Raw genomic sequence first — 15,404 nt, 5'->3', positions numbered from 1 at the left:
CATGCTGACAACTTGAAGTACGAGATGAGAATATTCAAGTCCTTTGGGCCCCCACTTCTATCACAAAATGTCCTGATTTTAGTATTGGGTTAGTGAGAAGTTTTAATTTAATCTGAACACTAACCCGAATTAAATTTCAGACGTAGATGATAATAGGAACCTAGTTCTTTAATATGTGTAACTAGTGGCTTTACTCTATATTGCTGTAGTTTGGATTAGTGTGGTGACTAATTACTATAATTAGTAAGTCCATGTGTTTTATTTCTATTACTTAGTTTGTTAAATAAGAATCGACAATGTTCTGTAAAGACCAGCTTGATATTGATACTAAAATGAAGAAGTATTTTCTCTCTGGTTTCTTTGTTGTTCTTTGTAGTTCTTCTTGTTTGTTCCACCACCTATGTTGTTAGGTTAAGGTTTGAATGGGGTTCATATTAGTACATAACCTAAATTAGTTTAAATCCGGACAAACAAATCGAATAATAACCTAATTCGGATAAGGGACCGAACAAGTAAACTGATGTGTTTGTACCTAGACCCGATTTTATATTGGATAAAGAATTTGTATGCTAGTCATGCTCTTTCATTTGGGTTCAATCTTCCCCGAAGTCATAAGTTTGTCGGACATGTGTAGCTTGTGGGCCACTACATGGACCCAATAAATTTACCAATTGAGAATATTAATACACGAAGTGAAATTAATTAGGAATAAGTCCACTTTGAACAAGAAACCACCAAATTTATCAATTCATCTCAATCAATCACTCACCAATATTTTCCACTTGCTTTTGATTTTAGTTCTTTTAATATTTTTGGGTTATTTATATGTAGTTCTTTTAATATTTTTCACATTCATTGATTGGGTGATCCCCGCCGAGCCTTCGAGGGCACGAATTTGGACCATCAGACCAAGATTTGGACCATCAAGCTCCATTAGCCTCTCCATGATTCGAATTTCAACCAAGATTTCTGCGCTAATCTCCTCTATCCATCCCCTGGCGTCACCAACTCTGTCATCCCCTTGCGGCCTTGCGGTCTGCTTTGCCTCTCACAGGTAGAAGAGAAACATAAAACAAACCAAACCTACCCTTTTTTTCCCTTATGTGAAAGGTAGTGTATGTAGTGTACCCTATGAGAGCCCTTTTTTTCTTTTCCTTTTGGCTTATAAAAATTGAAATTGTAATTGCTCATTTTAGGCCAGCCACCGCATTAATATTTCTGGATTTGATCAAGACTAAATCCCTTTTAAGGAAACTTCCAAGAAGCTACATTTGCATATTTACTTGCATTTTCCAATTACATGAATAGTATTAGTGAGGATAATATATGGTCTAAAAGAATGGAAAAACATAGACTCACTATGATGACTCAATATTTTGTGTCGACTTTGAATATCCTTTTTCTGCACAATAACAACACAAACATGTTCCAAACAAAAACTTCATATATATACTTTAAATTTTGGATTAACATGACCCTTTATTGAGGTTTGTTTAAAGTAATATGTAAATGCTATACAACTTTGTGCGCCAAAAACAACAAAAAAAGAGAAGGCAAGAAACACCAGCTTTCACATTAGAAACATAAAATATGCGACTTCCAATATTTTTGACAGGAAAATGTTTTACTGAAAGTAGAGGGATTGAAATGACCCACATCAGCCTGCACTACTCCTGTATGAGATAAGACTATTATAAGAGTGATGCATGGCATGCAGAAGAGTGGGTGTGTTTTCAAGTGTTCATAATTGTTAAATTCCAACCATTAATAATGAGTTTCTAGAAAACATAAAATATGCTACTTTCAATATTTTTGATAGGAAAATGCTTTACTTAAAAGTAGAGGGACGCTATGTTTGGTTCGTCATGGGAATGGAAATGAGAATGGAAACGGAAATCGGAATGTGAATGGGAACAAGAATGAAAATTCCTTGGATTGCGATGTTTGATTGGTCAAGAAATTGTGATAGGAATAGGAATGAGATTAATTGATAAAAGATTATATTATCCTTATGGTAACATTCTTTGTTAATAAGCTCTTGTGATTGTTGGATATTTGTATGAGTAATTAGTATATGTAGATGTATTTAATCCTCAAAGTCAATAAATTGAACTGTTTGTGTCGCATATTGTTTGTTTCTGTTGTCACCTAAATGTGGCCCAAGGTGATGATGATGATTTGCGGGTGTGCCAAGGATTATAGTTTCCTACACTAATGTGAATGAATGGCACCAAATGTAAATATGACTTCTAACTAGACGACTGAACGAACTATCTTGGGAGTTCAATAGTTCTAGGTTCCTCAACTCCACTGAAGTGTGCTTTGTTGAGATTGAGAATGAAAAAATATATAGACACCAAGAACAATTTACACAACGATGGTTGACATTGAAACTTGACAGGAAGTAAATACAAGAAAATTTGGAATGAATGAAATAATGTTTGCTCGAAATTGACACGGATTTGGAAATGTAATTGAAATGCTAAGATGCTAGGAAGCTTGAAAGTTGAAATTGCCTTTGGGCTTTAGTAGTTTGTTTGTTTGGTTGGTTGTCTCTCTTCTCTGTCTGTCTTCCACCTTATATATCTTCTGTCTTTGCACGAAAATCTCCTCCATAAACCATGATTTCTCTGCAGTTATCCTTGATTCATGCCATCTTCTGTCAGTTTGAAACCATTACCACATTACCATCTCTTCATGTTAGCTTTCCCTTAAATCTCTCACAAGCTGCCACCTGGACCATCTTGTTATAACTGCCACCACTTCTTCCTCTTTTCATGGGCCATTCTCAGTACAACTGTTCCTGACAGTTACTCACCACTTGGGCTTCTCTTCTACAACAATATGGGCTTATTTCAGATAGACCTGATTCTGAATATTTTCTGTTTATTGATACTCTGCCTGGTGGTCCTTTGATGCCCTTGTTGTCTTCAAAAATTACCATCTCTATGGTAATGGACCATCTCCTTCGTGATTTCTGGGTCAGTCTTGTTACACCCAGGTATCTCCATGAAGGTGCCAATATTGATAATCCTATGAACCCTCCTTGTGGCTTTAAGGCGTACAATCCTCAGCTCTGTGCTAGGCAGTTTGGTTATACCCAAAATGTGCCTCTTAACCGTCTTTTCCATTACAACCCTTCTGGAGAGGAGAGGACCATTGTTCAGTCCAGAGAAAGGATTGAAAACCAGGTGGCTGCCAATAATAACGCTTTGAGGAAGTTTGTATTCCAACTGCTTCCACCATTTAGTCCTGGTAGTACTTCCGACTATCAATCCTGGAAGGAAAGATACTATATAAATCTGCTTCCACTTGAACCACTTCCTCCTCTCAATACTGAATCTGAGGCAGATATTGCAGATGTTACCACTGGTATGTTTCTTGCTCTCCTTTTCACTTGCTTATCTGTCTATGAAATTCTGATCTGGCAATATGTTATGCAACCATTCCTGCCATTCCCATCTTTTCTAAAAGTTGAACATTAAGAATGAGCCACTTTCTCCTAAGAAGAAACCAAAAACTCATAAGAAAGTAACGGCTGTGAGAAGATCTCAACGATCTTCCACTAGAGTTAAGAAAACCATACAATCCAGTTCAGAGCCTGTTACTATCTTAGGGGATGATGACAGTGAAGCTTCTGGAGACGAAAGTGAAAAGATTTCCACCAGCTATGTAGGAGTTCCTTCAACAGATGAGCCAATTATTGCCCCCAAAATCTCCAACCAATCGTCTGGTTCAGTCACTCCTCTCTCTTCTCAGGTTGATATCTTTCTTTATTTTGCTACCATAAATAATTCGTTGATGCTTATGACAATACTATATGTATGCAGGCAGCAACATCATTTAAAGTGCTCACCTCTATCATCCCAACCAGCATAGTAAATCCATTAGCAGGTCTGGATTTCTCCTTCTTGACTCCACCTCCTCTTGCTAGCAAAGTGCCAACTGAGGAAGAACTACAGTATGCAACCAATAGACTGGTCCAGCTTTTTGAGACAAACCTTCCAGATGTTCAAGAAGCAGATGGTAAGGAAGCTTTGAAGTATGTGAAGATTTTGCTGGCAGATCCTCAGATAGCTTCAGAGAGTAAAAGCAGGCTCATACGTTTGGAGCATGATTTGCATCATCTACCCACTGCTTTTCATCAGGACTAATCTCTGGAACAGACCTTATCTGGCAAGTTAGAGGATTTATCTAAAGACCGAGCTGCTTATGAAATTTTACTTGCCAATTTTGAAAGTCTGGCTGCTGAAGACCTTGGGATTCAAAAAGACATTATTTCTGCTCAAGATGAAATTGAAACTTTGGAGCTCAAAATCCAAAGTTTGAAAGATAAGATTTTGCAGCAGCATGATGCAAGAGGCCAGGTCCATGAAAAATTCCAAGAGGCTCAGCAAAACCTTAATACTCTAGGTTCTTCTATCAAGTCACGACTACCTGATGCTCAAGCTTGGTCTTCAGATTTGCAGCTGACTCAAGCTCGTCTTCAAGCTCATCAGAATACCTGGTCGGCCTTGAAGCATATGCTAACTTAATTGTTGAATTTTGGCCTTTGTTTGGCCTTCGTTGGTTTATTTTATTGCCATCTGTATTGGCTTCCAGTACTCCACTTTGGCCATTATTTGGCCTTAATTTCGGATATTTTCTTTTATAATTGCTAATCATTTATTTGTAATTTCTTTTGTGTGGCCTGTGGCCATCTACTATTTTTATTCATAATATGCTGCCGCTAAGGCCAGCTCATGGCTGCGGCTAAAAAGCCTGCTTTTACATTCTTTATGCCATTACAGTTGTTGATTCCCAAATGCTTGGGAAATATGGCTTTAAGTATTTGCCATTAATAAACCTCTTATGTGGCTGACCATCTAGGTCTGCCAACCATTATGCATTGCCTTTGAGAATTCTGTGCACTTTGAAGGGTCCTTCCCAGTTTGGAGACCATTTGCCCAACTCTCTATCCTTAATTCCTGGTGGTAGGATTACCTTCCACACCATTTGGCCTTCATGGAATACTTTCATCTTCACTTTCTTGTTGTAGGCCTTTGCAATCTTCTTCTTTTGGACTATCATTCTGTTCAGAGCCTCCATCTTGTTTTCATCCAACTGTTCCAGCTCCATGTTCATGGCTTCTGAATATTCTCCAGCAGATAGACCATGTTGTTTTATGATCCTCAAAGATGGAACTACCAGCTCCATAGGTAGTACTGCATCATGCCCATAAGTAAGAGTAAAAGGACTAGTTGCAGTATTTGTTCTCTTGGATATGCGGTAAGCCCATAATGTTTCTTGTAGTATCTTGTGCCATGCTCTAGGATTATCCTCAATAGTTTTCTGCAAAATAGAAATGATTACCTTATTTGAAGCCTCCGCTTGCCCATTGGGCTGAGCATAGTATGGAGTAGATGTGAGCAATTTGATTCCATAATCTTCCAGAAATGCTTTGACCTCCCCTCGAGTGAACATTGTCCCTTGGTCAGTTGTAATGGTTTCTGGAATGCCAAATCTGAAAATGAGGTGTTCTTTGATGAAATCTACCACCTCTGCTTGCTCGACCTTCTTCAGGGGTATTGCCTCTACCCATTTTGTAAAATAATCAGTAGCCACCAGGATAAAATGATGGCCTTTAGATGAGGCAGGAAAGATCTTTCCAATGATATCAAATGCCCACCCTCTGAATGGCCATGGTTTAATGATAGGCTGCATGTTTGCTGCTGGTGCTTTTTGAATATTGTCAAACTTCTGGCATTGTTGACAGCCTTTTGCATACTTAATGCAATCTTTCAGGACGGTCGGCCAGTAATAGCCGTCTCTTCTTATCAACCATCTCATCTTTGGACCGGCTTGATGTGCACCACAGATACCTTCGTGTACCTGTTGCATTATTTTCATACTTTCAATAAAATTAGGGCAACGAAGTAACAAACCATCAGCTCCTTTTCTAAAGAGTTCCCTTTCGATCATTACATAGCTTTGCGCCATCACTTTGATCTTTCTGGATGCTGGATCATTGGGATATGACAGATGATTAATGATATCTCTCCTCCAGTCTTCCATCTGATTATCAAGAGCTAGGCATTCAACCGCCATGCCTCTTTCCTTGATAGATGGATGAGATCGTCTTTCCACCGTGATGATTTGTTGTATCAAACTTTCTGGAAGTATTAAACTAGGAGCTAGTTGGGCCAATCCGTTGGCCTCATGATTTTGATCTCGTGGAATGTACTTCAACTCCACTTCTTGGAAGTCATTAAGCAATTGCAAGGCTGTACTGTAGTATGGCGCCAATGTGAAACTAACACATTTGTATTCTCCAGCCAGTTGTTTTAGCACCAATTGAGAATCTCCCATCACCAGAATATTTTTGGCTTTTAGTTCAAGCAAGATCTCCAAGCCAATGATTAGTGCTTCATATTCCGCCTGGTGGGGATTGAATAACTACCCCAGCTCCAGTAGCCATCTCAATGCTAGACCCATCGAATTTTAGCACCCATTCACCTTCATCTTCAAAGGTTGGTGTAGTGTGCGCATCTATCATGCCTTGTAAGGTCTCAGGAATTTCCAGACATGGGTGGTCAGCAAGGAAATCAGCAAGTGCTTGCCTTTTGACTGCCTGTTGTGGTCTCTTTTTGAGGTTGAATTCTGTCAAGGCCAATGACCATCGACCTATCCTTCCTGTTAGCAATGGCTTGGTCAGCATGTGCTTGATCAAATCCATCTTTGAGATCACGTACACCTTAGTTTGAAGCAAGTAGTGCCTCAACTTGGTACATGCAAAATATAATGCAAGGCAGAGCTTCTCCACTACAAAATATCGTCCTTCAGTATCTGTCAGCAATCTACTCAGGTAGTAGATTGCTCTTTCTCTTCCAACATCGTCATCCTGGGCTAGTAGGCACCCAATGGAATCATCAGTTTCTGATATATACAACTTCAATGGTTTATGCCTGGTAGGTGGCATGAGAATTGGAGGTTTGCTTAGGTAGACCTTGATGGTTTGAAAGGCCTCTTCATGTTTTGACTCGCATCTGAATGCCTCCTCCTTCTTTAACTTCAATAATTCTGAGAACACCTTGGTCTTACCTGCAAGATTAAAAATAAATCTTCTAAGGTAATTTACCTGACCAACGAAGCTTGGGAGTTGTTGTTTGTTCTTCGGTGGTTGAGTTTGGCATATAGCTTTGGCTTTGTTTTGGTCAACCACCATGCCTCTTTGATGGACCAAAAATCTCAGGAAGTTTCCAGCTTTAACTCCAAATGCACATTTCAAAGGATTGAGCTTTAGTTGGTACTGCCTCATTCTTTCAAATGCATGTCTGAGATCGGCCACATAATCATTTGCCTTAACTGACTTGACAATGATATCATCAATATAAACTTCCAGTTTCCTGCCTATCATGTCATGAAAGATAGCATTCATTGCTCGTTGGTAGGTGGATTCGGTATTTTTTAGGCCAAAGGGCATCATTACCCATTCATATGTCCCTAATGCTCCTGGACATCGAAATGCCGTTTTTGAAACATCTTCTTCTGCAATAAATATCTGGTTGTATCCAAAGTAACCATCCATCATAGATAGTAACTCGTGTTGAGACACACTATCTATCAGCATATCAGCAATTGGCATAACATACACATCTTTAGGTGTAATAGTATTTAAATCACGAAAATCTACACAAATACGAATTTTGCCATTTTTCTTGACTACCGATACAATATTGGATAACCATTCAGCGTACCTGGTTGGCCGTATGAAGCCGGCCTTAACCAACTTCTGTATTTCTTCTTTGACATGCAACTCCACTTCTGAAGACATTCTTCTAGATGGTTACTGGTATGGTTTGTATCCTGGCTTGATAGGCAGTCTGTGTTCTACCACCTTTCTATTCAATCCTGGCATTTCCTGGTAATCCCAAGCAAAACAATCACAAAACTCGTGAAGTAAAGCTATTAGTTTTACCTTGATAGATGAACCCAATGTAGAACTTATGTAAGTGACTCTAGACTCTTCTTGCCCCCCCAAGTTCACTTCTTCCAAAGGATCTTGGGTTTCGGCCTTCAAATCGTCTAATTTGGCCGGTGCTATTTGTAAATCATTCCAACTCAACTCCTCTTTATTATTAGTGGCTAAACAGCCATCATCTTCTACTATCATCTCTTTTTCACTAATTTCTTCTGCTACAACTCTATCAATGGCAGCTTGTACTACAATCTTGTTTATTGCGGCCGCCACTATCTTCTCTTCATCCTTCGACCACATCATGGAACTTCTTCAATGATCGGTTCTGATCTCCTCGGCCTATAAGGAACAATGGCCGTTGGTTGCAATAATTGTCTTGTAATTTTCTGCATCTCTTCTTTCTTAGTTTCGAACTGGATTGGTCCACATTGGGCATGGTAATAGTGAGCTTCCACCTGGTCTGATGTAGTCTTGAATGGCTGGTTGTTCGCCCAAATGATTTCCACATCATTTCCCTTCCAACACACCAAGAGCTGATGTAGTGAGGATGGAATGCACCAATTGGAATGAATCCAATCTCTTCCTAATAAAGCTTGATATTTGGCATGACTGTCAATGACAAAGAAGGCAGTCATGGAGGATTTTTGCCCGACAGTCAGCTCCACTGGCAGTATACCAACTGCCTTAGTAACTTCACCTGTAAAGCCTGCCATAGTCACATAAGTTGGAATTAAATCATCTTCTTTCTAACCCAGCAGCCTGAGAACTGATCGTGGGATGGTAGTGACCGCAGAACCATTGTCCACCAAAACTCTATCAATTGGCCTACCATTTATCTGTGCTCTGACATACAATGGCTTGATGTGTTGTGACATTTGGATTGAAGGTTTCTCCAAGATAACCCTTTTGGGGGTTTCTTCATCCACTATCTGCACCGTCACTGAACTGAAAGGTTGATTGCCCTTCCCTAGCCGGTCAAGCTTTGGCATTTGAGTTTCCTTCATGTGCTTCTTAGCCTGCCAAGCAGCTGGAAAAACTAAAGTAGTAGTAGAACATTCATATGGTACCTGAATTGCTCCCACCATGAACTCCTTTGCAGGTGGTTAATCTTTTTTCACTTGGTGGTTGTCCTCTTGCTTCTTTTCTTTGTGAACCCATGTCCAGTTTCTATGTTGAACCACTGGAGACTTGTAATGGCTCCTCATATATGCAGCATACTGTCTCTGCTTTCTCCTCAACTGAGTTCTGGTTAGAGGTGCTGGAAACTTCTTATGTTTCACCAATTGTTATCTGTTGGTAATGGTGCTGGCTGGTGGTTGCACATAGCGTGGTTTCTGGTTCTTTTTCTCCTTGTAAACCTGAGAATTTTGAGAATTATGAGCTTTAGGTTCCCATACATGAGATTTTTTCCTTCAATTTCCTTTTAAGCTCCAAGTAGTCACAAAGATCTACATCAATTGCATGCATTGTAGTTGCCACCGGAGGAAATGGATCTTCATCTACCAGTATGGACTCCTTATCAGGGAATCGTAAGACACCCTTGTTGATTTTCTCTTGAATCATGTTCTTCAGAGTCCAGCAGTTGTTGGTGGTATGAGACCATAGGTCATGGTACTTGCAATACTCCTTCCCTTTCATATCCTCCTAAGATGGTATTTTGTGTCCAGCTGGAAATGTAACAAACCTTTCCTGCCACAGAAAATCAAAATTCTCCTCTGTTTTGGTCACATCAAAAGTGTAATTGATGTTACCACCCATAGGCTGCTTCTTTACTAGCTCAGTTGCCTTTGGTTTGGACAATGCGGGGCAAACCCAAACTTTCTTTTCTGAAGTCACCTCAGCAGCAGCCATCTCCATCACCTGGTAGTAAGTTCCCATAGAAGATTTCTTTCTCCTACTTTCTTCTTTTAACAACTCTTCATACTCTGCTACCTTTGCTGCCATTTCATAAAAATCATAAAATTCCATACCTTGGAACTTTTGGCGCAATTTAATGTCCAATCCTCGTTGGGCCATCTTGACAAATTCTGACTCAGGCAGATAGATACGGCATCTATTCCTCAGCTTTTTAAAACAAGCAATATAAGCATTGGTGGTTTCTTCTGTCTTCTGCGCCAATCTGGATAGCTCAGCCACAGACACCTCTAGTTCAGCTCTAAAGAACTGAGTATGAAATGACCGTTCTATCTCCCACCATGTGTTGATGGAATTCCTTGGTAATGTGGAATACCAAGTAAAAGCAACTCTTGTCAAAGAGTTTGGAAATAACCTAAGACGAAGGTTGTCGAAGTTGTCATAGTTTGCCAATTCGCCACACTGCACAGTGAAGCGACCAATATGCTCCACGGTGGACAGCCCTTCTTCTCCAGAAAATAAAGTGAAGTCGGGTACTCTGAATCCTCTTGGATAAGGATTTTCCCTATCCACAACAGCCGGATAAGGTTTGTGATACTCTGGCCGGCCAACCGGTCTATGGCTGTAACCATATAAATCTTGAACTAACTATCTGAGAATCTCCAGATCAACAGGTGGTGTTGGTGGATTAACAGGTTGAACTATTCAAGCAGTACCCACTCCTGCAGCCGTGTTGCCTCCAGATCCAACAGGTTCAGCATTTGCATAGGCAGCTGGGTTACTCATAGGATTAGTATTCCCATATGTAACAGGTCTGAAATTCTGACCATTACCAGATGGAGAGCGCATTGGGGGAGGTGTGTATTTGCTATAACCACCATCAGCCTGGTAGTTTACTCTTTTCTGTGATGGGAATTGCCCCCCCATAGTCAGATCTTCAAACTTCTGCTCCAGCTTTCGCTCCATCTGCTTCATGGTATCTTCAATTGTTTGATTTGAACGTGCCTCCAGATTCTTGATAGTTTTGACCAGATGTTCAAACAAGATGACGGCTTCATCAGATAAGCTAGCTGGTCGTTCAATCAGCTCCTATTTTTCTTCAGTACCGCCATCATTGGCAGCTTCTTCTACTTCTATCAACGGGTTTTCTTCCTGCAGATTCTCCCCAGCAACTGGTTCCTTTCCCAACAAACGAGTGCGCGGTGCCATGGTAGTTTTGAGCCTTTTCTTCTCCGGTCCCACCGGGTGTGCCAAAAAAGGTTGTTGTCACCTAAATGTGGCCCAAGGTGATGATGATGATTTGCGGGTGTGCCAAGGATTATAGTTTCCTACACTAATGTGAATGAATTGCACCAAATGTAAATATGACTTCTAACTAGATGATTGAACGAACTATCTTGGGACCTCAATAGTTCTAGGTTCCCCAACTCCACTGAAGTGCGCTTTGTTGAGATTGAGAATGAAAAAATATATAGACACCAAGAACAATTTACACAACGATGGTTGGCATTGAAACTCGACAGGAAGTAAATACAAGAAAATTTGGAATGAATGACATAATGTTTGCTCGAAATTGACACGGATTTGGAAATGTAATTGAAATGCTAAGATGCTTGAAAGCTTGAAAGTTGAAATTGCCTTTGGGCTTGAGTAGTTTGTTTGTTTGATTGGTTGTCTCTCTTCTCTGTCTGTCTACCACCTTATATATCTTCTGTCTTTGCACGAAAATCTCCTCCATAAACCATGATTTCTCTGCAGTTATCCTTGATTCATGCCATCTTCTGTCAGTTTGAAACCATTACCACATTACCACCTCTTCATGTTAGTTTTCCCTTAAATCTCTCACAAGCTGCCACCTAGACCATCTTGTTATAACTGCCACCACTTCTTCCTCTTTTCATGGGTCATTCTCAACACAACTGCTCCTGGCAGTTACTCACCACTTGTGCTTCTCTTCTACAACAATATGGGCTTATGGGCTGTAATTGATGATGGGTCGTATGGGCTGCAACTTGGGCCTTGTATGTGGACTAGGCTTATTAGGCCCAAGATATTTTTTGATGCCAACAGTTTCATTCACCTACTAATGACCAAATGACATAATATAGTGTCAAAACCAAGCTTATCAAGCAATTAACAACATAAATCAAAGTAGTATCAAACACATTAGATCCTAGGATGGTCTTCAGGGTTGGGTTGGTCTTGGGACGAGTTACGGGCCCGAGTCGATCTCGGAATGGTCTTCAGGGTTTGGTTGGCCGCGGGACTGGCTTTGGAATCAGGTCAATCCCGAGACAATTTTCAGAGTCTGGTCGATCCCGGGGGCTAGGCTTCAGGCCCTATTTTTTCCTTGGGCAGGCTTTAGGGTCGGGTCGGTCTTGGGCTGGGCTTCAGGGCCGTGTTGGGCTACATACCCAAATACAGTATTCAAAGTGTTTTCAAACAAAAACTGGTCATATACATACTTCAAAATTTTGGATTAACATGACCCTTTATTGAGGTTTGTTTAAAGTAATATCTAAATGCTATACAACTTTGTACGCAAAAAATAACAAAAAGAAAAGAAAAGGAAAGGAAAAGGAAACACTATTTACTACATTAGAAACATAAAATATGCTACTTTTCAATATTTTTGACAGGAAAATGCTTTATTGAAAGTAGAGTGATTAAAGGAATTAAAATGACCCACATCAGCCTACACTACGTCTGTATGAGATAAAGAGTGATGCATGAGAGTGTTTGAAAGCAGACTTCGTAAATTTAAAGTTACGGATGTCCCGAGCTGAGAGCTTGTGTGTGTATATGTGGATACAAAAATCTAGACAATTCACACATAAGCAGGGTTGACGCATCAACAAACCTCCGTGAATCCTGCAAGAATAAGGAAGAGGGTGACCCTTCGTAGTCTGGGGATACTCCGACACTCAAGTCAGTGTCAAAACTCAATGAGTTCTAATAATCTTAAAGTGAGTCAAAGAATGTATGTAGTCTCTCCCTTTGGCATAACCATAACCTTATTTATATAGGAGTTGACAAGGTGAGATGATAAAAACGTTTGATTTGGAGTATCATGCATAATAGGTAGGATATGAAGTGTACTAGGATAAAATCCCTCCTAATCCTGATTCCTAATCCCTGATATTCTTCACACATTTGAATGTTAGCTTGAGATATTATTCTTGGGAGTGAGAGAGATCATCTCCCAACCTCTTCCCTAGTAACATGCTTGTTGAAAGGTGGATGCACATTTCTCTTTTTCCATACCACGTGTGATGTTGAGTTGACATGTGTCATTTTATTTATCCATAATATATATAGTTGAAGAGAATATTTTCTCACATTCAGTTGATTATTTTGTGCCACTCTTATGGAACAAAAACTCCGTAATTGTTTGAAAAAACACAACACAATAAAAAAAGTATCGTCAATAGGTTAAACGTGCTATTTATATGTATTATTATATTAATAACTTCAGAATTCGAAGACAGTAGAAAAATAATAACTAAAAAGGCTAATAATTTCCTTGAACTTGCTTTAATTAGCCGAGGAAGATGCTGAAGGACCCACGAGTTTAGAGTAGGTGATGCTTGTCCAACATTCATTGGCTGTTTTTCTTCCACACATAAAATTAAAATCCAAAATCACCATTATTTTAGATATTTATTACTCAGAAGAACCTCACAAGGAAAGCCCCAAAATAGAAATCCTAATACAGAGGAAATGATCACAGAAGGGACAGAATCAGAGTTGAAGCCCAAGAGAGGAAGTGTGATCCCCAAGAAGAGGAGGTTAGTGAAGACGATGATCCTTCAATGCATAATCAAATCTATTGCCTCTGTTTTCTGCTCCTCTTCCTCCGGAGCTCCTGCTAATAATTCTAAAGCATCTAAAGCCAAGAAGAGTAAGAGTACATACCCATACCCACCATGACCAGTCCATTACATCCACAGTCACCGCCTTCTTTGTTGTTGCCGTTCTCCAATTCATACATAGAATAATTGGGTTTTTGATTGTTTAGAATGTATTTTTCTGTTTTATAGCTGTTATTTATACATGTCTGAAATCCCCTGTTTTGTTTTCGGTTAATGGCAACTGCTCTGTTGTGATTCTCTGACTATTAATTTCTTGGCGCTTCTTTTCTGGGTCCCTTACGAGTCTTTCTTTATTTAAAAAAATATGGTTTTGCGAATTTTAATCTTAGAGATGATAATCCCAAAAATGTGGTTCCTTTTCCTGTAAAAAACAGAGACCCATATCAAACAAATCCACCAGATACTCGAAGAAACTTGAAAATGAATATCTTGGAAGAAAAAAAATAAACTTTAGATTTGTTTTTTTTTCCCCCTTTCCTCTGCAAGCAAAAACTGAGTAAAAAAAGAGATATTCACCAGAATAATAACAAGATCTAGACTTTACTGCTTGTGATGATGACGAATATGTCCGGAAACACCATTAACACTGTAATCCAAATTTGACTATTATAAGAAAATGTCGGTTTTCCAAGTTCAAGTCAAAGCCCAAATGCCCAACCACTCAGAGCTTCTAGGATCTTATAAGACATTCTAATACTCACAGTTATCTTATTTAATGAAAAAACACATGAACTCATATACTATCCATCGTATCTTAATTTTATCAATGTAAGAATTCTTCTCAATATAATATACCTTGTCAGGCATGAAGCCACCAAGAGAAGGTCTTTGGAATTAATTGTGAATGGGAAACCCAAAAAACTATTACCCCGTTTTTAGTCAATGAAGGCAAGTGCAAGTGAATACAGTTAAATTAACAGAAAAGGACTGCCTACTTTCAATGAAAATTGAATACAAATAGTCAAGTCCTTTGGACCACCGCTTCTATCAAAATGTTCTGAATTAAGAGCATTCACATTGGGTTATTAAGAGCATTCACACAGTCATAAAACTTATGCACACACTCCTTATGTTTCAAACCTTGTGCTTCTCAAGTGTTTGGCTCTAATACACTCACGATGAAAAAAAGAAGTCAAGCACTCCAAAAGGGTTGGAGAGAGAAAACACAAAAGGAAAAGTGAGAAAAAAAATGCTTGTGTCATCGGGGTGTGTGTTGAGTGAGTCTCATAAAAAGCACTATTCATCAACTAGAGCGTACTCCAAATATAAGTTTTGGGTTAAAATTCTACATATTTTGAAGAGTCAAATATTGCCCATTGTCGGTAACTAGCACTCAATATATCAAGTAAGGGTAATTTCTGTTAAAGGTTTGACTGAAAGTGTGTAGTTTATTCTCTCTCAAGGAGGCAATATATATAAGTTACAATTAATCACCAATTAGTGATTCATGGGTATCAATTATCCTTTGATAAGGAAACCGGAAATCAATCATATAATAAGAGAATATTATGTTGACTTGTTTAACACCCCCTCTCAAGTTGGTGCGTAGATATCTACTAAGCCCAACTTGTCCAACGAGTCATGAAATACCCTTGTAGATACTGCATGAGTTAAAACATCTGCTAATTGTTGATCTGATTTTATGAATGGAACCTCCACCAACTTATCTTCTAGTTTCTCCTTGATGAAGTGTCGATCTACCTCAACATGTTTCGTACGGT

This window comes from Tripterygium wilfordii, chromosome 15 (assembly GCF_013401445.1).
Source record: "Tripterygium wilfordii isolate XIE 37 chromosome 15, ASM1340144v1, whole genome shotgun sequence".
Lineage (NCBI taxonomy): Eukaryota > Viridiplantae > Streptophyta > Magnoliopsida > Celastrales > Celastraceae > Tripterygium > Tripterygium wilfordii.
Note: the sequence above shows the minus strand (reverse complement) of the source record.